A 24,645-nucleotide genomic window follows, 5' to 3' on the forward strand; every position below is an offset into this window, starting at 1 on the left:
AGCCCAGGGAAAGCTCTGCCCCTGAAATTGCACCCCCTGCCCCCCCCACATACCTGCGCCCCCCTGGGCTGGCCGGAGTGAGCGCTGTGGTGGCGGGCGGCGGCAGATCGTGCGGCGGCGGCAGGCAGTGGCGGGAGTGAGCGCGTTGGTGGTGGGCGGCGGCAGGAGTGAGCGTGGCAGTGGTGGGCGGCAGCGGATCACCGAGTGCGGCGGCGGCAGGCAGCAGCGGATCGCCCAGTGCGGCAGTGGCAGGCGGCGGCGGATCACCCAGTGCAGCAGATCGACACCGAGGCCTGTTGCCTGGCCCGACGTCGCTTCCCAACTGCGAGGTGTGCCTGTGCAGTTGGGAAGCGACGCCGGGCCAGGCGGCAGGCCTTGGCGTCGCTCTGCTGCACTGGGCGATCCGCCGCCGCCCGCTGCTGCCGCACTGAGCGATCTGCCGCCGCCCGCCACCGCCGCACTCGGCGATCCGCCGCCGCCCGCCACCGCCACGCTCACTCCTGCCGCCGCCCGCCACCACGATGCGCGATCCAGGGGGGGTCGGGGGGCATGCCACTTTTTGGCGCCGCCCCACGTGACCCACCAGAGTGGCGCCCAGGGCACGTGCCCTGCCTGCCCCCCCTATCGTTATGCCCCTGGATACACTGGAACATCTGCAAAAAATACAAGCTACCTGTAGTCAAAAATTGGTAGGACCATAAAATTGAAAAAGTTGAAGAAAATGAAGATGTAAAAATATTATGGGACTTCCGACTACAAACAGACAAACATCTGCCACACAATACACCAGATATAACTGTAGTCGAGAAGATACAAAAACAAGTCAAAATAATCGACATAGCAATACCAGGGGATAGCAGAATAGAAGAAAAAGAAATAGAAAAAATCACCAAATACAAAGATCTACAAATTGAAATTGAAAGGCTGTGGCAGAAAAAGACCAGAATAATCCCAGTGGTAATTGGTGCCCTGGGTGCAGTTCCAAAAGACCTTGAAGAGCACCTCAACACCATAGGGGCCACAGAAATCACCATCAGCCAATTACAAAAAGCAGCTTTACTGGAAACAGCCTATATTCTGCGATGATATGTATAACAACAGCAACAACATTGACAATAAAATTCAGCCATCCCAGGTCCTTGGGAAGGACTCGGTGTCTGGATAAAACAAACCAGTCAATAACACCTGCATGACTGTGTAAACAAGAAATAATAATTGAAACCCACTCTTGCTATAGACCACCCTGTTTGGCTGCAAGGAGTTAATGGAGCTCCTCTCAAGATCACTGAGAAGGGCTCCATTTACTCCTTGCAGCCAAACATGATTCCGTTTGCCCTATTATCTCAGGATCCTACCACCTCATTCTGTGGCATGTGCAGAATGAGGCCACATAATTCTGTAGCCTTGCTCTATCTATGTCACAGCCGGTGCAGACCAAGAACTCTTTTATCTGCGTATATCTCTGCGGCCTGCTTACACATGTGTAAGGGGAAATGTCAGTTGCTAACCTTTTGTGGAAATATAGCAATGATTCCACCACCCCAGGAGTCTTGTTTGTCATGGGAAACTGCACAAATGGCATCGCAGAAGTGTTGCCATCTGCCCACCAGCAGTGTGGAGTCCACCAAGTTTCTGCAAATATTATGCAAATTATGTTGGGAGTATGTAAATAAGTTGTGCAGATTAGGTACGGCCCTCTGGTTCACAATATGCTTCCAGGGAGTCTCTCAGTGTGCTGAATAGGAGAGCCACATTTGTAGAGTTAACTTTAGAGTGGCTCTGCGTTCGACAGTAAAGCCCGGGATGATTCCAAGCAAGCTTTCCTTGCACACTTTAAATCTGTAAAAGAGTCAGAGTAAAAAAATATGTCCGTGTTGCTGAAAAACAAAGTTTCCTAGTAAATATAAGCCTTGGACTGCACTGCTACTTGTACCCTAAAACCATATGTACAAATGAAGCTCAGTGAAAGTCAGTCAGGGAGAGGGCCCTCCTTTATGCTGACTTTGTGCATGGTAAGGTTGTACCATTGCATAGGAAGCTGCTTTATTACTTATTATTACCATTACTTTAGGAAACTATCAGACCATTGGTCCATTGGTCAATATTGTCTGCACAGACTGGTAGCGGCTTCTTCAGGGTTACAGGCAGGAATCTCTCTCAGCCTTATCTTGGGAGATGCCAGGGAGGGAACCTGGAACCATATGCTTTTCCCAGAGGGGGAATATTTTACAATGCTCACGCATATAGACTCCCATTCAAATACAAGCCAGGGTGGAACCCTGCTTAGTAAAGAGGACAATCCTTGCTTGCTACCACAAGACCAGCTCTCCTCCCATAAACCAGCTCTCCTCTTCATTGTGCAGTCATCGAGGCTCTGCACACGATCCGTGTGTAGAGCCTGGGAGGGTTCTGCGTGGAGAGCGGACTTAGCCCGCTCTCCCCGCAGATGAGCAGCCACTCATTGCTGGGTGGCTGGATCGGCCGCCCACATGACTACCAGCTCTGTCACGGAGCCGGTAGGACCTGCAGGGATTGGGGGCTGCCTGGCCCCCAGAAGTCCCAGGAAGTCCCTGGAAGACCCAGCGGGTGCGTGGGGCATCCTAGGGGGACCCCCGACACCGGGAGGCTTGTTTTAGCCTCTAGGCGGGGGTCTCCTCAGGAGTCACTGCGCCACCGAGCCGCACCATGGTGACTCATGATCAGAGAAACGAGCTTAGCGAAGCACTCACCATTTAAGGGGAGGGGCTTCTTTGGCGGGCTAGCCTCCAGAGAACCACCGGGCTCACCCGTGAGCTTGGTGGTTCTCATGATGGGGGACAACCAGGCTGGGCTCCTTTAGCACGGTTTCCCCTTATCGTGAGAATAGCCTCATCGGATGCTGGCATAACTGCACCCTAAAACACAGCATTGCCATAGCAGAATATAGGAGTTTCGGTTGACACTCCTGGCTCTTCTACTTTGAGTCAGGGGCATAACAAGGTTGGAGCGGGCCCTGGGACAAGAAGCAAAATTGCTGCTTCCCACCAACCTGGCTTCCCTGCTTATGTTGCTTCAGAACTGTAAGGACAGGGTGAATAAACAAACTTTCTCAGCATGCCCTTTCTCTCACTCCTATGCAAATAATATCCCCACACATGCATTTTCACACATACACTTGTGAGCCTGTATTCCCCTGGAGCGTTTCCACACAGGGCTGTTACCACCAATCTCCTCCGGAAGAGAGTCTGTGCATTCACACACTGGCCAGACTTACCCTGAAGCCCGTTCAATATCTTTGGAAGCACCCCACCCACAAATTCGGCTTTGTCTTCCGAATTCTAGCTTATCCCGATGTATTCCTGGGTTTTTAAAATCCTGGTTTTAAGCTATTTTTTCTGAATACCCAGCAGCAAATGCCAGGGAGAGGCACTCTCTTTAGATAATCATTAACATGATAAGAGGAAATCACTCTTCAGGAATGTAAATAGAACTGCCTTGCCTAGATGTGAAGAGTGTAAAGACCCACTTTCAGGAAGCAAGCTCTTTGAAAGTTTTAGTTACAAAACCTCTGTGTATGCTCAAGTTGACTTTTTTGAACAATATTAGTCTGCTTGCTTAAGGTTTTTGATGGTTAAAAAAGAGGTTTTACCAACAAACTGATGTAAAGCACACCATGTATGTGTTGGAAAAAGTAAATAAATCTGTTAGTGTATAAAAAGTGCATACAAATGCTCCCAGGCTAGGGCACAAGGTTTTGAAGGCAACATTATGTTCCTCCCCAACTCCCAAACACACTCTCCCTCTCTTCCCATTGGCTAGAAGGAAAACATGGAGGCATGCAATGTGGACCTGCACCAAAAGAAAACCGGAGAGGAGAGGGGAGGAGCTGTTTCCCTCATGCCGCGAGTGTAATTCAAAGTGGCTTCGCTCAACATTTACCCCAAGAGCTGGAAGCTATGTGTGGGAAAGCTCCTGGCTCAGAAACATTTTTTAAAAACATGAATAGCTACTACAATCATCTCATATATTCACACGGCATCAGCAGTGAAGAGCGAAGAGTGAGCTGTCCTGGCACCAAGTCCCCACCTCAAGTGCCCAAGAACACCCATCTCCTTCAATGATAGCTATGCCCCTGCTCTGAGCAAGTTAAAAACAGCCTAATCCACCAATGGACTAAGGCACCTATGGATTTTAACTGAAGTGTGTTATGATTTTCGTTTTCTGCTCCACTCTCTAAGGTGCCACTGAGTGCCTGGAACATGCAGCACCAAAGCCTCCTTCATTTGCCTGTCAATGAGCCTCCCCTGCCCTGGAACTTGGATTGGTCTTAACTTGCTTAATGCTCAGGCAAGACTGGACTTAGCAAGCCTGCAAGTTATCTCTTGTTTTTTGGAAGCAGATTGTTTTATTGCTCAATGCAGGCAGCTCTGAATGTATGTCTGGGGCACTGTGAGCCAGGCTTGTTTAAAGCTACTTTGGCCAAGTAATTTATTACAAAAGGACTTATCACTGCCAGATCTCCAAAGTTACATGCAGCCAGTTATTTTCTCATGGCATGAACTGGTTGTTTTTTTAGAGAGAGAGAGAGAGAGAGAGTGTGTGTGTGTGTGTGTGTGTGTGAGAGAGAGAGAGAGAGAGAGAGAGAGAACGAACGAACGAACGAACATCAGTCACTGGAAGGGCCCAATTCTGCTCTTACTGAAACTGCATCCAATGGAACTTTTCAACACCTTTGCTTCTGAGTCCACTCGTGAGAACCTGGTTAGTATGTTTCTCAGTACGAAGGAGCATTTCTTCATTGCTTTTCACTGAAGTGCCAGCCAACAAATTAGTTGACTAATAAAAGGGCTCATCCTCTCAACTACACAGGCCAAGGACCACTTTCCACATGATTTATCTGCATTCTCAAATCTCTTATTCACACATGTACTCATGATTTACGACTGGGCATGTGTATTTATCATGGAAGGCAGCACTCAAAAAATGTTTAAGACAATCCTCCCTGAACATAATCTCTTTAAAGGAAAGCATCATGTTTGAGTGGTCCTCGTGGTATTTCCACAAGGTGATTTTTTTTCTTTCCCTTGGCTCTCAGGTGCACAATCTCAGCACACTGGAAATGTGCAAGCCTTGCAATGTGCATGCAAAATTCCTCTTAACTTGCTTCCACACAACTGAAAATTGGGAGCACACACAGCTCCCAAACCCGGGTAGAACACTGTTTTTGATTGGGTGCATGGCCTCCCTATGTGAGTACTATAAGAGGGATGTAAATACCCTTAGGGGATGGGGCCATAGCTTAGAGGTAGAGCATCTGCTTGCACACAGCAGATTCCAGGTTCAATCCCCCTGACATCTCCAGGTAGGGCTGGAAGGGACTCCTGCCTGAAACCCTGCTGCCCGTCAGTACAGACAATACTGAACTAGATGGATCAATGGTTTGGCTCAGAATAAAGCAGCTTCCTACATTCCTGTGGAGTTGCAGGCCATGCATGGGTACATTAGGCCTTCACTGAAAGGCAAGGAACTGCCTGCCATGTTGCTCTTCCCCCGATCCAGAGCTGCTTCCTGTTGCCCCAAGTGGTGAGCTAAAGCATGCACTGGCTGTGGGAGGAGCTGCTTTGGGGGCGAAGGTGCTTCTGTTAAATGTGCAACACGATTGCTGCTTCAAGACCCATAATGCTCAGGACCCACAAGGCACCGGTCATGTCTGAAATGAGAAAAGTCTGTGGGACAAATAGACACTGTCACCACTTCCCACAGAAACGCTGCTGCCCGCCCCCGCTCCCCTCCCCCCCGGGAGATGTTGTGGGAAGCAATCGAGTCATCCACCTGTGCTGTGTGGTTCCGCTTCAAAGGGGTGCACTCTTCCCTCTAACAGAGATTTCCAGATGTTGTTGACTACAACTCTCAGAATCCCCAGCCAAAGGCCATTGCAGCTGGGGATTCTGGGAGTTATAGTCAACAACATCTGGAAATCCCTGTTAGAGGGAACAGTGTAGGGGTGCCGCTTGGAGTCATGCAGAGGCAGCAGCCCCAAGATAACCTGAGAATCAGCCCTCTTAAAGAAAGGCCTGACTACTGTATGATGCTTGGTAGTGGATGAGAACAGCATGGGACTGGGATGATGAAGGGAAGACAAGAGACCGGTGTTGCCTCTAACTGGGATTCTGAGATGTTGTTGACTACAACTCCCAGAATCCCCAGCTGCAATGGCTTTTGCTTGGGGATTCTGGAAGCTGTAGTAAACAACATCTGGGAATCCCTGTTAGAGGGAACACTGCTCTGGATGTTGCTAAATTATAGGAACATAAGAAGCTGCCATATACTGAGTCAGACCATTGATCTATCTAGCTCAGTATTGTCTTCACAGACAGGCAGTAGCTTCTCCAAGGTTGCAGGCAGGAATCTCTCTCAGCCCTATCTTGGAGAAGCCAGGGAGGCAACTTGGAACCTTCTGCTCTTCCCAGAGCGGCTCCATCCCCTGAGTGGAATATCTTACAGTGCTCACACTTCTAGTCTCCCATTCATATGCAACCAGGGTGGACCCTGCTTAGCTAAGGGGACAAGTCATGCTTGCTATAACCCCCTACTACAAATTATTGTGGAGTTGGCCATGTGCTTCTGTATTGTTCCTTCTGTTATAAGCTGCATTCCAAATATATTGCTCCCCTCATTCTTAGATACCCTGATGATTCAGATGAATTTTATATAAACTTATTTCTTTCTGATAAATACAGCAATGCCTCACACACAGTAGCCAGATTATGTTCAGCTGCGATTAAGATTCACCCATGGTAAGATTCACACCTCTAACTCCTGCTAACTGGACAAAGAGGCACCCTTTAACTTGGTGATTCTCTTTATTTAGCAGGGGGAGAGTAGCTGGCTCTATCCAGTGGCTCCAGCCACCTCCAGTGGCTGTTGCTGGTGCCTGCCTTATGTTTCTTTTAGATTGTGAGTCCTTAGGGGACAGGGATCCATCTTATTTATTTGTTATTTCTCTGTGTAAACTGCCATGAGCCATTTTTGGAAGGGCGGTATAGAAATCAAATAAATAAACAAATAAATAAACAAATAAGTAAATAAATGGTGTATCAGAAACAGTCAATTTTAATCATTCCCCCCTTTCCCCCTTTCCTTTCTTTTTAATTCTATTTTACCCTATATTATTTTATCTTAAAAAAATTCTTTATGTAATAGATTCTACATGTGTGTGTATGTATGTATGTATACATACATCTAACAGAGATTTCTGTACACACACACACACACACACACACACACTTGTATTGTTATTTATCTTTAAGGTTCATTTTATTTGATCTGGATTGTACAATTGATCAAAGATCACAATAAAATTGAACTGAATTGAAATCATTGTGGCTGGGGATGATGGGATCTGTAGTTCATCAACATCTGGAGTACTACAGGTTGGGAACCCCTGGTGTAGACAATACTGAACTAGATGGATCAATGGTATTGACTTAGTATAAGGCAGCTTCCTATGTTCCTAGAGTGCCAAAATGGCTCCGCTTTCAGATGTTAGGGCCCTTCACGAAACACCCTGTCAAATTCTAACAGGAATCTTAAATATGGTTATGCCTGTAAAGTGGGACCCTCTCCTTAGCCACGGAGGCTTTTTACTCATCTCAGAGAAAGATGAGAGAGACTGCTGAAGACAGGAGATAACCAAAACAAGAAGTACTTGCAGAGGAGGTTATTTTTACTGCAACCCTTCTTCCCATTTGCCTCCTAAGCACCGCAAGCTAATTCCTTTTTCAACTTGGGCACATTCTCTTTCCGCTCGGACAGATCCAGCATGTACCACTCTTATCTGTTTGATGCACAATGCAAAAGGAGAACGTCACTGTCTCATGGTGCCTATTAAAGCAGCCCTCCTCCCCACCGCCTATAATGCAAACTGGTTGCAAATGTTCTATTTTTATAGCTCTAACCACACCTCCTCTAAAGATAGATACTGCATGAAACAGACTAGCTAATTTTGGACCAAGGCCTTCCCCCACCCTCTTCTCAATAGCCTGGAAAACAAAGCATCTGCCAGCCCAACAGCATCAGCAGGAGTTTTGTTCATGAATGCCTGGCTCTTCAGGTGCTAAGAGGTTTCTGCTTGATGGGCTGTTTCTTATCAGCTCTCCAGAAACGAATTGTGATAATTCCTTTGGTGATCTCTGAAAAACAGAAATCAACAGGGAAAGAGCCTTGCTTTCTTCAACTGTACGCTTGTGGAAAAAAATATTACATTTGAAGAGGACAGCCTAATGGGATTTTAACCCTGGAATTTAAGCTTCTCTCAATTTGCACAGCAGTTAAAGAGACATACTAAGTGCTAACTGGATTCTCAAGGGGAAAAAACACACATATTCTGTCTTAATAGCCCATTTTAATATCCTCTAAAGTAGCAAGGCTGCTGTATTTCCATTCTATATACCAAATTAATTTTTCCCCCACTAGATGATGTAAAATTTATTTTTATCTTATTCAAGAAGCCAGAATTCTTGTTAAGAGTTGCATGACCTGATTTCAACATCTCCACCACAAAGGGGTCAGGCCAGATGTGCAGGTCGGACCATGCCCCAAGGCCCAACTTGGCCCCATCTGTGGCACTGGCCCAGCACCTCTGACAGCATTCTGGGAATATCGGAATGCCGTCAAATATTGTGAAATAACAAGGGGTCAATTGACTGCTGAACCAGCCCTAAAGTAAATGCAGAGGAGTAAGTACACTACATTTGTTTCAGGAGGTACCGACTGAGAACAGCTGGTTCTTTGGGGTGTTCCTTGATAAGGTTCTCCTTCTGGGTTTTATGCCACCAGGGACCATCTTGCTCTGAGGGAAGAGAAGAGAAGGGATGCAGGCTGGTGAGCTGCCACCATCCAGCTCCCATGATCCAGCTGTGGTGGCCCTCCCTCCCCAAACTGCCACTGCAGAGCAACAAGGGGCTTGGGGTACACGGGGAGGAAAGCTGTAAAACCTTTCCTACCCCACAGACGATTGCCCCATCCATGCTTGGCATGCGGATCGCACACCCACACGGACTCCAGCTTCCCCCAGCAGTGGTGGAGTCTCGAGGCTGGGATGTGTCCACCCCCCCCCCGAAATCCCATAATTCACCACATAAGTGCACAGGTCATTATGGGGATCCCCCTGATGCCGGCTGGGAGCCGTGCTGCAGTCTCCCAACCCTGGCTGCAAGTAGCTGGGGCTGACAGACAATCAACAAAATGGGGCGAAGAGAGCGCATGCCCCCTTAACCTCATTTTGGAGGCAGGTTTGCCACCGTGCTGCCACCGGGAGCCACACAGCTCCCAGCGGTTCACACACGCAGCAAAGATCGGGCGAAGGCAGCCCAGCCCGATCTTTGCTGAGTGTGTGAACAACCTCAATGTTGCTTTGGGTATGGTTCTTTATAGATGTTTTTATGTAAGCTGCATTGGGAGGTTCACATGAAAAGAGGTCAATAAATGCCATAAACAAACAAACAAGTTAGTACCTCACTAAAGTGCTGTCTCACAAAGTTTTTTTGCCATGGACAGGCTTTGAATGGAACATTAGCACTTACATTTATATACCGCTCTATAGCCGGAGCTCTCTAAGCGGTTTACAATGATGTAGCATATTGCCCCCAACATTCTGGGTACTCATTTTACCGACCTCGGAAGGATGGAAGGCTGAGTCAACCTTGAGCCCCTGGTCAGGATCGAACTTGTAACCTTCTGGTTACAGGGCAGCAGTTTTACCACTGCACCACCAGGGGCTCCTTCAAACTTGCCATTTGCAGTGGAAAGCTGGAGCTCCTTCAAACTTAGCTCCTTCAAACTTGCCATTTGCAGTGGAAAGCTGGAGCACCTGCTCATGAGTAGCTTATGAGTAGACAAGGAGGCTCTACACACGATCAATGTGTGGAGCCTAACTGGGCTCAGCGGGGAGAGTGGGCTTAGCCCACTCTTCCCTGCACACGAGCAGAGAGCTGTCCCTGGGTAGCCGGATCGGCCACCCATACAGCTACCGGTTCTGTCATGGAGCCGGTAGGGGCAGTGGAGATCGGGGGCTGCCTGGGCCCCAGAAGTCCCAGGATGCCCTGCACAAGTCTGTGGGGCATTCTGGGAGACCCCCAAGTCCGGGAGCCTTGTTGCAGCCTCCCGTTCGTGGAAGTCTGTTCACGAGTCACCATGGAGTTATGCCGTGGCGACTCACGATCACAAAAATGGGGTTCGCGGAGTGCCCACTAGCCAGGTCGTTCCCACGGCCGCAGAAAAGCGGGCTAGGCACCCTTAGCCTGGTTTCTTGCAGTCGTAATAGTAGCCTCACTGTAGCCAAGTTCTTGAAGCAATACAGTTGCTCCTTATTATTCCTGATCTTTGCACAGGGGTACTGCAAGTACACCAAGAGCAGAACAAAGAGGAGCAAAGAGAGACAGAGGATCACTTCACACATTCGCTTTTTGGTAAATATACATGGTATCTTGCTAATGTCCTAATGAGTAGAGCAAACACATGTATGCTTTGGAAGATGTATACACTGGCATCAAATACATGTGCACATGCCACGGAGCTGGAGACTGGTGGGGCTCCCTGCCACATGCACATGTCTTAAAAACATGCCCTTGTCTCTTGTCATCTGTGAAGCAGACCTGGGTGCCAATCCAAAATGCAAACAGAAGTGATCTGGGCCAGGAAAATCCTAACCTTCATAAGCATCATTTGTCAATTTTGTTTTATAGTGGCCTTTGGCCAAATGAGAAAGAGAACAAAATAAATCTGCCTTAGCCTGGAATGTTTCACAGTAAATTAGAGATTTACATTTCCCCACATTTTGCACAGTTACAGAAGTTTCAGAACACCCATTTTGCACTCACTGGCATGAAGAAAACATTTGGTTCCATTAGCACGATTATTCATGAGAAGTCAAGTAGTATACAGGATTTTTAATTTATTTTTTTTAAAGGTTAGCAATATTTTATTAATTTTAGTTATTCATTATTTATTTATTTATCAGATTTGTACACTGCCCCAAACTTTCATCTTGGGGGGGGGGGCTAACAAGAGCATAAAACAAGTTAAAAACATATACAAAAAACTTAAAACAATATAACAATTTAAAAATGAACCACAGATTAAGACCTAAAAATTTTTTCAAGCGGAGAAAGCTTGAGTGAAGCTTACAAACGAAGGCTTTCAAATGCTGGAGCAGTGATTTGCCCCTGGAGCAGAAATCACCCCAGCTATATCCAGACACCATCATTCACCAGTGTTAAAACAGGAAGTGGAGAAAAGAGATACTTGCTTAGTGTAGGAGTTCATGCTTTGGTTGCTAATTTGGACTGTATCATCCTTTTGAACTAGCAGTGATTAGAACAGGGATTGGCAAAGTGTCAGTGTGGCTTGTGGTTGTCAAGTGTACAGGATGAACTTGCTAAACCCTCTAAGTGGGTGTATTCATAGTCCTTGAGAACCCCTGCTCTGTACACTGGGCTAGTAGGACAACTGCCATAAAGATGCCATCAACAAACATGGTGATGTTGCCAACAGAACATCTGTTCATCATGCCAACAAGAACCAGACCCTCAGGTTTATCACTACCGTATTATATATAACTGCCCTCACTAACTGCCCTCGCACATTAATTTACAACCTGTAAATCTATGGGGTGGAGACTGCCTTGGTCAGCCTGATGGATGATCTCCAGTTGGGAATTGACAGAGGGAGTGTGACTCTGTTCTGTTGGTCCTTTTGGATCTCTTGGTGGCTTTTGATATTATTGACCATAGTATCCTTCTGGAACGTCTGAGGGGATTGGGAGTGGGAGGCACTGCTTTGCACGGGCAGATTCCAGATGGTGGGGCTATTCCCACCATCAGGAAAAATCGGACTAGCTGTGAGCCCTGTGGTTCTAGAGCGGGTAACCCACTCAAGAACCCCTGCCCCAAAACCAAATGCTCCACAAACCTGGTTTTCAAAATCGTGAGTAGCCGCGGCGCAGCTTCGTGCTGTGCCTACTCATGAGTAGACCGCCGAAGGGGAGGCAAAAAGCCGCCTCCCGACTCCGGTGGTCTCCCCAGTATGCCTTGTGCATTCATGTGGGGCATACTGGGGCTTCGGGGGGCCACGTGGCCCCCGAGCTCCCCAGCCCCTGCTGGCTCCATCATGGAGCCGGCAATCATGTGGGCAGCCAATCCGGCCACCCAGGGTTTCCTCCCCGCTCACCCCACCAAACCGGGTCTCATGGATCGTGAGACCCAGTTCGGTGTCTCTTGGAGATGGTTGTTCTTCAAAAATTGAACTTTCGTATGGTGTCCCTCAGGACTCCATATTGTCTCTTATGTTGTTTAACATCTATATGAAACTCCTGGGAGAGCTCATCAGGAGATTTGGTGCAAGGTGTTATCAGTGTGCTGATGAGACCCAAATATATTTCTCCATGTCAACATCATTGGGAGAAGGCATAACTTCCCTAAATGCCTGCCTGGAGACAGTAATGGGCTGGATGATTGATAACAAACTGAAGCTGAATCCAGATAAAATGGAGGTACTTATTGTGCAGGGTTGGAACTTGGGAGATGATTTTGATCTTCTAGTTATGGATGGGGTCATGCTCCCCTGGAAGGAACGGGTACACAGTCTGGGGGTGCTTCTGGTTCCAAACCTCTCCCTGGTATCCCAGGTTGAGGCAGTGGCCAGAGGTGCTTTTTATCAACCTTGGCTGATACGTCAGCTGCATCTTGAGATGAACTACCTCAAAATGTTGGTATATATGCTGGTAACATCTAGGCTGGATTGCTGCAATGTGCTCTATGTGGGGCTGCCTTTGTATGTAGTCCAACTGCAGTTGGTCCAGAATGCAGCAGCCAGGTTGGTCTCTGGGTCATCTAGGAGAGACCATATTACTCCTGTGTTGAAAGAACTACACTGGCTGCTGATACGTTTCTGGGCAAAATACAAGGTGCTGGTTATTACCTATAAGGCCCAAAACAGCTTAGGCCCTAAGAAAGTCTTCTTCGCCATGAGCCCCACCGCCTGTTCTGAACATCTGGAGAAGTTTGTCTGTGGTTGCTGTCAACTTGTTGGGCAGCTGCTTGGGAATGAGCATTCTCCGTTGCAGCCCCTGGCGTTTAGAATGTGCTCCCTGTTGAAATAAGAGCCCCCCCCATCTCTGGAAACTTTTAAAAAGGCACTGAAGACTGATATTTATTCACCCAGGCTTTTAATTAGATTTATAGTTTAAAATTTTTTAATACTGGGTTTTAAATTATTGTAATTGTTAATTATTATTATTATTACATTTATATCCCGCTCTTCCTCCAAGGAGCCCAGAGCAGTGTACTACATACTTAAGTTTCTCTTTCACAACAACCTTGTGAAGTAGGCTAGGCTGAGAGAGAAGTGACCAGCCCAGAGTCACCCAGCTAGTATTATGGCTGAATGGGGATTTGAACTCGGGTCTCCCGGGTCCTAGTCCAGCACTCTAACCACTACACCACACTGGCTTGATTTAATGTGTTAAATGATTTTAATTGTAAACTGCCCAGAGACGCAAGTTTTGAGCAGTATAGAAACATTTTAAATAAATAATAAATAAATAATAAACAAACTTCAAAGCTGCTGAAAATAAGCATTTAAGATCAAAAGTGACCAACTTCTGAAATTCAGTAATCGTGTGTTTCTAAGCATTTTTCCACAAATGGCAATTTCCATGTAGACAGACTGCTGAAAGGGTGATGCATAATTTGCAACTAATGGTGGTTGTGAGAGTATCTACAACCAGCCAGGCAACAGTGTAGCAAGCCGAAACAATTATTAATAACAGGTGAGAATATAATTATCCATAATTCTAACTCTTTCCAGAGTTACCCTTATAAAAAGGGAGACAGACGTGAACAGAGTCACCCAGATTTTTTCAGGTAGTGAACTGAATTCTCAAACTGAAAACAGGAAAGAGATGAGGACAAAAAGGTTGCGACCAGAGTCTTCAAACTACTCTTTCTCTGTGTACTCCTCAAATACAGGGTAGGATAGGAAGTGTACCAAATTATGTACATGGAATATAATGTGTGAATTTATTGTATATGTGTACAGAAATGTAGGTGCTCTGTACGATGCACACTGCTTGTTCATGCATTGAACGAATTAGGCTGGTTCGGATGATACTTTGTAGTCCTGGCCAAGAACGCACAATAAGGATGTGCATGGACTTCTTTCCCTAACTGAATGGTTTTTTTGGGCGGGGGGCAGGTTAAAACTAGTATTTCTATAGCACATGTAAATAAATGGTTCGGGTGAACTCCCCCACAAGCAACTGGGGAAAAGCATCCCTGTACACTGGAAGGGGTGAGAAAATTGTGTGCTCATAGCATGTGCATGTCCTTATTTATTTAGTGAGCTGAAAGGGCAAAGTATCATCTGAACTGGCACAGTGCGTGAAAAGGGCTAATAACCAGCACAGATTAGCAGGGATCCACGAATTTAGCTCACTAGCAGCCATTAGATGTGGTCGCCATCAATCTCCTCTCTTCTCTCAGCTTCTTTTCTGGCACACAGGCAGAGGGCTTAGGAGAGAAGCAATGTCATTTGCCCTGGGAGTGGGAGATGGAGATGGGAAGAAGCAGTGGGAGTCTTCTCCTCCTGCTCAGAAAGGACACCTGCTAATTCTTACCTCCTCAAAAATGGCAGAGGAAGTGAGACCTCTGGGGAGGGGATCTGTGTAGTTCTGGGTGTTCTGCTCGCCAGAGGGCTGGGTGAGCCTGCAGATTAGAAACCATCGCCCCCACATCATCCACTATTGATATGCATTTGTAGAGTAGGAAAATCCCATCCTTCCACAGTGTTTTGACTCTCCTGGCTGCAAATATTACAGAGTGAATTAAAAAAATGTAGGTCTGGACTATATATTACAGTTGCCAAAGGGATATTGCTGGTGTGGGACATAACCCCCCCCCCAAAAAACCCCCACAACTTGCTATACATATGCTGATTCCAGTGGCAACCCTAATAGATAGCCCAATCCTAAACTAACATACATTGGGGCTATTCTCATGATCAGCAAAAATTGGGCTAGCCTCCGCTAGCCAGATTTTTGCTGATCGTGAGAACCACCGGGCTCAGCTGCAAGCCCGGTGGTTCTAGAGCAGGTAACCCGCTCAGGTACCCGTCCCCTTAGCCCGGGTTTGCGGAGCAAGCACTCCGCAAACCCGGGCTATCCAACCATGAGTAGCTGCAGTGTGGCTCCACGCTGCGGCTACTCACAAGCAGACCCCCAGAGGGGAGGTGCAAAGCTGCCTCCCGGCTCCGGGGGTCTCCCCAGTATGCCCTGCACACTCGCAAGCAGCCTCCCAGGCTTGGTGCTCTCTCCAGCATGCCCCAAGTGCTTGCGTGGGGCATCCTGGAACTTCCAGGGGCCGTGCGGCCCCCAATCCCCACAGCCCCCACTGGCTCCGTGATGGCTGATCCGGCTGCCCAGGGCTGCAATAGTGATTGTCTGTGGGGAGAGCGGGCTAAGCCCGCTCTCCCCACAGACCTAACTTAAGCTCTTCTCACTGATTGTGAGAAGAGCTTCTATGAATGGAAGACTTGATGTGTGAGCACTGTAAGATATTCCCCTCAGGGAATGGAACCACTCTGGGAAGAGCAGAAAGTTCCAAGTTTCCTCCCTGGCTTCTCCATGATAAGGCTGAGAGAGATTCCTGCCTGCAACCTTGGAGAAGCCGCTGCCAGTCTGGGTAGACAATACTGAGCTAGATGGACCTATGGTCTGACTCAGTATAAGGCGGCAGCTTCCTGTGCTCCTATGTTTCTATGCTATCAAAATTATACTAACATGCATACATGTTATATATGTATAACATGTATAAATAAGGTATACAGAGAGATATTCAGAGGTATAAATAAGGTATTAAACATGTATAAAAGAGGCATGCAAATATGCCACCCTCCTCCCTTCCTCTAGTTTTCATAGACTATGAAATACTGAGAAAAATTTGATAACATCTAGTGATTTAGAATCTTTTAGGAAAATTTCTGTCCTCTACAGGAACACATGTGCTCAATACACCCTTTCACAAGCAGGAAACTGTGGGATTTAGTCACATCTACGATCAAGTCACAAGTGTTTCTATATTTACTAGCCAAGCTGTGAAGGAAAATGCTGATTTTCAGGTTCCTATTCAGACACATCATGTGCTGAGATGACCTGTACTTGCCGACTCTGACAAATAGCTGGTGTCTGTTGATCTACCTAGGGGAATGCTGTAATTGTTGCTGTGAGAGAGAGTTTATTAAAATACTTAAGATCAGAGATGTGTAATCAACAATGCAGCTTTGTGCTCTAATGGGTCCCTTTGCTCAGAGCTCTTTGAAAAATTAATTAAGTGGCACTCCACAGCTGTATGCTGATACAGATACTTAATCATGCAGAATGGTAACCCCAGGTGCATAAGATCATATGATTTGCCCAAAGAGAGACAGCAACTTGGAGTGGGTTCCAATTCCCAACTCCCTGCTCAAACCACAGAGCAAAATATGAACTATTCTTCTCCATCAGATTCTAAACTTACAGATCTTCATACAAACAACTTATTACTCGTTTATTTTAATGTACATAGGTACATAATGTACCTATCCCACAGACCTAGAGGGTTTAAATAAAGTATATAATTTACCACTATCCAACTGAGCTGTAGTAATTTGTGATTAAAAACTACTTGCGCTGCTTCAGAAAGATGTTCTTGTTTGGTCTTAGGCAGATCTATGTGGAAGATAGTTCTACATACAGTGTTAAGTGTAGCTGCTTAGGACAATTTTCTATGCTCCTGGTCAGTAATTAGTTTCACTCAAAAGCTACTTTGAGAAAGGTGGGCCAGGTGTGTCAGTCATGGGGATGGGGCCATCACTCAGTAGTTCAGCATCTGCTTTGCATGCAGGAGGTCCCATGTTCAATCCCTCCAGCTAAGGCTGGGAGAGACTCTTGCCTGAAACCTTGGAGAACTGCTGCCAGGCATCACAGATGACTAGATGGACCAATGCTCAGTTTCAGTATAAGGCAGCTTCCTATGTTTCTTATCAGCATTCCTTCAAAGTAGTTTAATGGCAAGTCCTGTTTCTGCAGCCGCTACTTCTCTTTTGTTTCTGGTGTAACAGCTGGGAGCCAAGTCTAGGGGCTGAGTTTGGTCCAGGGACATTCAGTTGTTGATTCCCATTCACTCTCCAGTCCTCCATTTTCACTTTTTCAGCTGACATTCTTCACAGAAATGTCCATGCTGGAAAAAAGGAACAAAACCTATGGATACTGGATTTGCTATGCATATTACAACTCTGAAGAGTTGTAATATACACTAACAAACTTTAAAACTACTATCTCATTTATTTCTATATTAATCTATGACCTTATTGACTGGCTCTCATAATCCCATTGAGTTCATTGGGACTTATCCCAGTGTAAATATAGGATTGTAACCTAAGTCAATCAATAGTGACATGTCACTATTGATTGACTTCGGTTGCAATCCTATATTCACACTGGGATAAGTCCCAATGAACTCAATGAGATTATTAGGGCCAGTCAATAAGGTCATAAATAATCTATCTATCTATCTATCTATCTATCTATCTATCTATCTATCTAATTCACTAAGACATACCTGTGGCTAATCCCATGTGTGGCAGCTCTCGCGAGATTTCACGAGTGAGGGGAGGGGGAGAGGAAAGCTAGAGGCCAGCAAAAGGAAGCGGTAGTGGTGCTGGGCAGTGAGAGAAAGCGGCAACCAGGCCACAGGCTGCCGAGAGGAAGTGGCAGCTGGGGCTGAAGTGTGCGGGGGAATGGCTGAAGGGATGGGGGGCGGGGACAAGGAGAATGAGGAACACAGATGCTCTGTGCCAGATCAGCTAGTATAGAAAGAAATGAAATAGTAGTTTTAAGTTTGTTAGTGTCTATTACAACTTTTTGGAGTTGTAATATGCATAGCAAATCCGGTATCGATAGGTTTTGTTACTTTTTTTCTATGGACATTTCTGTGAAGTGTGTCAGCTGAAAAACTGAAAACGGAGAAAATGGAGGTGCATGCAAGAGCATGTCCATGCAGGAAATTCATGTGGATCTGCAAGGGACATTGGGAGACTCTGCCCCCGCATACTCAACAGTTGCCAAGTGGTGCACTAAATTTAAGCGAGGCAGAACCTTGTGTGAAAATGGTAACTGCTGTGAATAGCAATCAATATCAGTTACTGAGGAAATCATTGCAGAAGTGAGGGTTCTTGTCATGAATGATAGGCGATTGATTATCAGATATATTTTTGACACTCTTGGCATTTCATATGGCAATACACAATCAATTTTGAACGAACATCGCAAGCTGAAAAAGGTTTCTGCAAGATGGGTGCCATGAATTTTGACGGAGTAGCAAAAGGCAATTCGATTGTGAGATTCATCACAACCTTGAGAACAGTTCAGACGAGATCTTGCAGACTTTGAGTTTTGATATGTTACCATGGATGAAACATGGATTCACCATTTCGATCCTGACACAAACCAGCAGAATATGGCACGGAAACACACATCTTCAACACCTCTGATGAAATTTCATATTTCACAGTCAGCAGGCAAGGATTTTCGATGATCAACTGTCTCCACCGTGGATCACTGGTGACTATTATGCACAGTTGATTGGGAAATTATGACAGGCTAACAAAAATGAACAGCATGGCAAACGACTTCTACCTTTCTTCTACCTCCGCAGTGACTTCTACCTCTCCAAAAACATGAAGGACACCCATAGGAAACCAAATTTTTCAAGCAATGATGAAGTGACGAGTGCTGTGGGTGAGTGGTTTGGGAAGCAGGAGGAATTTTTCTTCTTCTTGGAATCCATGCACTGGAGCACCGCTGGGAAAAGTGCATTGACCTTCAAGGGGACTATGTTGAAAAACAGAGGGGGGAAATCATTACCATTGCTGCTTTCTTTCGATGTCTTTCTATTAACTTATTGATCGGCCCTCTTAAGTCAGCAACATGTATAGGATCAGGCTATTAGGCAGAGTGGCTGACATCCAGACAAAGTTACTCAACAGTACTACTCAGGAGTTACTTTAAAGAACTATTTAATTTCAACAGGACTACTCAGGAATAATTTAGTCTGGCTGTCTACTGCTGTTTGCTACCTGGCTGGAACATAAAGCCATGGCCCCAAGCTTAGCACCCAACAGGCAAAGTGCTTGCTCTCCCCCTCCTTTCAGCCCCCAAAGGTTATTAATCTTCTGAAGGTGCAAGATGGGGAGTTTGGGCCATGCATGCAAAACGGGGCATTGCAGGACAATTACCTTCTTCTTGAAGTTCGAAGAGGGAGAAGTAGAGCCTGCTCAGTGCCAAAAGCAACAACCTCTGCAACAATTATTTTTGAGGCTGGGCTGGTTAGAGAGAACATACTGGGATGCAGCAGAACAGGAAATCTCAAATAGTTATAAGGCTGAAACCATATGTAAAAAATGGTGGTACCACATAGCTTGTCAGTAACACATAGTTGTCTTTGACTAGGGGTGTGCACAGAATTGATTCTGGCAGTTCAGTTTGAGTTGAACTGGCCCCCGGTTCGGTTCAAGGGTCAAACCAGGCTGAACCGGTTTGATTCGGTTTGAGCGGTATGCTTGTAAAGGGGAATCTGGTGATGATTCACCTTTACAAGCAAAGGGGCCCTCTTGTCACCACCACCCCCGTGGCTGCTATTAGAAATTTTAAAGGCAAGGTTTCCCAATTTGCATGTAAAGGGGAATCTTCACCAGAACCGCCAAACTGGTTCTGAACTGGTTCCATAAGAACCAGAGTCTTTTTGGTTCAAACTCAGACTGGCACCCCTTTTGGGGGAGCAGGTCTGGTTCGAGTTCAAACCGGTCAAACCAGCCCGGTTCTGCACATCCCTGTCTTTAACCGATAGACTTCCTTGATGATAGAAACACAACAATACCAAGGACCAGGTCACATGATCACAGCAATCCGAGATTGCTGAGCTGCGCACACTCCCACGGAGTGTGTTGTGTGCAAAGCAAAAAATCCTCTGATCCCAGTTGGTGCTGCAGCCAACTAACACTTAAGTAGGATTGGCCAATGGAGATCAAATCTGAGACTGAGGATCCAAGTTAAAAAGTTGATGGCAACACCAACGGGGATCGGCAGGTTTCTTGCTTTGCACATGACACTCTGTGAGGGATCATGTGGGACTCAGCAATCTGGGGTTAAACAGATTCTGGGGATTGCTGTGATCATGAGAATCCACGCAAAGAAAACCCTGGTAAAACTAATCTAAATGGTGCTTCACCCCTTGTCTTGGTCTGCCACACACTTCCTTGATGACTGGAGCATGCACATAAGAGACGAAAACCCAACTAACTCAGGAATTTATTAGGTGGCCTTGGGCAAACCACTTACTCTCATTCTTAGCTTCTTCTCTATATATGGGGGTTAAAACAGTTGCATTGATTGCCGGTATATTTCTGGGCAAAATACAAAGTGCTGGTTATGACATAAAAGTCATAATTTATTTGTTTATTTGATTTCTATACTGCCCTTCCAAAGTCCTGAATGGCTAGAGAGTGCCTTCTTCTGTATGATCCCCACCGCTGAAGTCATCTGGAGAGGTCTGTCTTTGGTTACCACTGGTACGTCTGGTGGTGACTCAAAACCAGGCCTTCTCTGCAGCTGCTCCTGGGAAGTGGAATGCAGTCCCAGCAGAAATTCATAGTTTGGGTTCATTGTTGGCCTTCAAGATAGCCCTGAAAACTTATTTGGTTGGTTTGGCCTTCCGAGGTTTTTACATTGTTCTTAAATGTTTTTAAACTGTTTTTAATTTGTTTTTATATTGTTTTAAATGGTTGTTTGTTTTTGTTTTTGGTTGTTGTACACCAAGAAAACCACAGGGCTCTGTGGGCGCCAGGAGTCAAAATTGACTTGACGGCACACTTCGCTTTACTTACACCACCAGAGCCTTTGATTGGATAGGGCTGTATAGAAATGAAATGAAATAAATAAATAAATAAATAAATGACCCACAACAGTGCTGCATACTGATTATTAGTAATTGTAGGCATGTAATTCTGTACCATCATTTAAGCTTACATTTTTTGTGCTCATGATCTGAAATTTGGATTATTTGGAGCCACCATCATTTAAGCTTACATTTTTTGTGCTCATGATCTGAAATTTAGATTATTTGCAGCCAGTTCATACAAGAGACGGAGTGGGATGTAGTAAACTAATCACTACTAGGCTCTGTAGAAATGCCAAGTACAAACCCTCTCAGACCAGGATCAACGAACACATACTCCCTACCTGCAGAATATTGCCATAAAGGAGCAGCCAGCAAACAGCTACTACTGAGTCAAGACAAAGAGTAGTGATTGTGGGCCTGATTCCAGCCCATTTGCTTTTAGTGGGAGAGTCGAGAATGTACTTAAATCACTCCAGTGGGAATCATGGCACTTAAGAGAGCATTGCTTTGGGTAGTTTGTGTCCAACACAGGGGGAGCGTGAGCCCGTATTCGCAGTTCGCCCCTATCCCCAGTGGCCCCTTGGAGTGAGGGAGACAATGAAGAAAATAGGGAGGAGTGGAGCTGAGGGGCCCTCAGAAGCTGGGGAGCCCAGGTTCTTTGAACCCATCTGCTCAATTACAGCTACACCCCTGGCCCAGCATCTTTTCTTCTGGACTGCTTCATGCTTTACGTAGCAATCATGTTTGCTGGAGCTATACCATTATTTGTTAGGGAAAGGCATAAACTGTGAAAGAGGCTTGGGAGCTTCCAAAGACATGCCATGTGAAAAGGGGCGGGTGGGGGGTGGTCTGTCAGTCACTTAGCAGTAAGGCTTTGCTTGGAGATCTCATTCATTTCTAAGTAGGGCTGGGGAAATTCTCTGGGCCTAAAACCTTGGGGAGCCACTATCAAGCTGCTTAGGCAAGGCTGACCTAGAGGAACCGGGGGTCTCTCCCTTAGTATAGGGTGGCAGCTTCAAATGTTCTGACGGCCATGATCAACACAGCTGGAGAGAGCTGGTCTTGTGGTCGCAAGCATGACTTGTCCCCTTAGCTAAGCAGGGTCTACCCCAGTTGCATATGAATGGGAGACTTGATGTGTGAGCACTGCAAGATATTCCCCTCAGAGGATGGAGCCGCTCTGGGAAGAGCATCTAGGTTCCCAAGTTCCCTCCCTGGCTTCTCCATGATAAGGCTGAGAGAGATTCCTGCCTGCAACCTTGGAGAAGCCGCTGCCAGTCTGTGTAGACAATACTGAGCTAGATGGACCTATGGTCTGACTCAGGCAGCTGCCTATGGTTCTAGCTCCTAACAAGTCTCAGCTGCATTTGGAAATGCTTGTCTCAGCTTCACACATCACACTGTATTGTAACAAACAAACACTGAAGACAGCCCTGCAGCAGCAAAGACAATTGCCACTCTTACAAAGTCTTTTCTTATGTAGTAATGGTGCCTTGCTGGATCACCCCTGCCTCCCACCCCCACGCATGTTTACCGATTCAGCAACAAGAGTTCGGATCGGGAGTCGTAAAAACTGATGTGGAACAATTTGTGCCTTTGAGAAATTGAACAAATAATACCATATATGGAGTCAATAATCCCTGAAGGGTGGAGTCCCTGGTGCAAGATCTTTGTTCTGGATATTTCCTGGTCTTACGCTGTTTGCCCTTCCGTTTGTTCAACGGGCAGTCAGGAAGAAGCTCCAAAGCGATTGGTGTTATATTCTCAGCCAGGTACCCAGAAACTTGTTATTTTAGGAGATACCTTAATATCATGAAGAGAGAGGAAGTTCTCTAACTCTTTAATCAAGACTTAACAGATTTATCGGCAAAGGCTTTCATGGGCCAGAGCCCACTTCATCAAGAAAGCCACAATAAATCGGTACGTCTTTATGTGTCACTGGACTCTTCTGTTGCGTTTGCTGACACCTCTGGCACGCGTCCTCACGGACTGCGCCTTGCTATTACACACTGGACGGACGATCCATTGTTTCATAAGGTTCAGGATTTGGGACCCCATCCGTTTTTTGCATCTATTCGGACTTGTTGCGACTCTGGCTGATATTCACTAGTTCCAAAACAAACATTTCTTCTTAACACCAGCCCTGAAGTTCCCGCATTCGAGGAGGTTCTTTACTAATGCGAGGCGCATTTTCCACAGACAGCGCAGGGACAGTTTGCCCTTAACTTCCTGGAGAGCTTTTTCAAAAACAAATATTCGGACAAACGTAATTCTCTCAGTGGGAAATTCCACCTCCCGCCTCCCTCCTTCCCGCATCTCCGTCCCGGGATTGTACTGCTCTTTGCCCCGGCTGCATTTCCTGCCCGCAGCGGCCTCCCCTCTCAACACAGATACGCCCTGCACAGCTTTGCGGCGGGCGCTGCTAACGCACGGAGTCGAATGTTGCATCAACGCCCGTCCCAGATGTTGTAGGAACTCCTTGATCTCTGGGGTTAGCCAGCAGCCACGTAACTTTACGGGAAGACACCCGGACCGAGTAAGCAATGCCATTCGTGCGTGCAAAGCAGCACAGATCAGCAACAGCGCGCTCCGCCCCACAGGCTCGGCCTTACTGGAAGGGGCGGGGCCAGGAAAACCGAAGGGAAAGCGAGAGCGTGCGTGTGTCTCCCTCATTCTTCCAGCCAGTGCTGCTGGCAACGGCCTCGCCACAAGGCGCTCGGGAGGGTGGGCGCTCCAGCTCCGTTCCACTTTCTGCGCTTGACTGCTGACTTTTTTTTTTTAGGGGGGGGGGGGCTCGTCAGCGAAGTATTGGCCGCCTCGAAGCTGTTGCCCCGCCTCTCCTCCTAAAATGGTTTGCGCCACTTGGGAAGCCTTTGCCGGCCGCAAACCGCAGCGCTCCGTGCCCAGGTTGGCGAAGTGCAGCTGCAGGCAGGCGCGGAGGAGGCGAAGAAGGTGGATTGTTATTAACTCTCCCCCTCCGCCTTTTCTTGCCACACGCCTCTGGCGCCTGCACGCTGTTGTTTCAGGCTCTTCCAGCCCGCTCCTATGCATGTTACTGTATCCAGAGAGGTCCAACTGCTGCGTTCTTCCCAAGTGAAAGGGCACAGGAATGCAGCCGGGCACGCCAGCCGTGTTGTGCGTTTACTCAGAAGTCAGTCCACCGAGTCCAATGGGGCTGCTCCCAAATGAACGCGTTGAGAACGCAACCTTAAGAGGCTGGCGTTAGCGTTAGGGTGAGAGGGCGCAAAGAAGAGGTGCATTTTTTGGTACGAAGCGTCGTGCAAAGAACGAGAGAGACCCAGTGGCTCATTGGAATGGGTGGCTTCTCCTTCCAAATAGCCACCGAGTTCTGTAGGTGTCTGGTCTTTGCGAATCCCGCATCAAGAGCCTGCATTAGACGCAGATTCATGATGAGGTCAAATGGCTGCAATGTCAGAAACGTACTGAGTTTGCGTTTCATGGCAAACACGAACAACAATACAAGGCGGGAAATAGAAAATCAAGATGAAAAAGGTGAGAGGACGCATTGGTAAGCTACCTGCTATCGGTGGTGCCGTTCTCTCTCTCGCCACGGTTGCAAAGACTACTCGGATGCGAAAGCCACCTTCGCGGTTAATTCCTTGCACCCAACTCAAATCAGTGGATGCAAAGCCAACCTTGGAAGATGAATTTCCCT

At 46.8% G+C, this 24,645-nt stretch overlaps 1 protein-coding gene and 1 long non-coding RNA gene across 2 annotated transcripts in view; one reads left to right on the forward strand and one right to left on the reverse strand.

The window, feature by feature from the left end:
- The window catches only part of FOSL2 (FOS like 2, AP-1 transcription factor subunit), a 103,396-nt gene that overhangs the window by 50,987 nt on the left and 27,764 nt on the right, over positions 1 to 24,645 (forward strand). The window lies entirely within an intron of this gene.
- Positions 18,262 to 23,360, reverse strand: LOC128349617 (uncharacterized). Its single transcript, XR_008318884.1, has 2 exons — positions 22,589 to 23,360; positions 18,262 to 18,904 (listed from the first exon to the last, which is right to left on the reverse strand). It is a non-coding gene; the product is annotated as an uncharacterized LOC128349617 (long non-coding RNA).

This window comes from Hemicordylus capensis, chromosome 1, assembly GCF_027244095.1.
Source record: "Hemicordylus capensis ecotype Gifberg chromosome 1, rHemCap1.1.pri, whole genome shotgun sequence".
Classification (NCBI taxonomy): Eukaryota; Metazoa; Chordata; class Lepidosauria; order Squamata; family Cordylidae; genus Hemicordylus; species Hemicordylus capensis.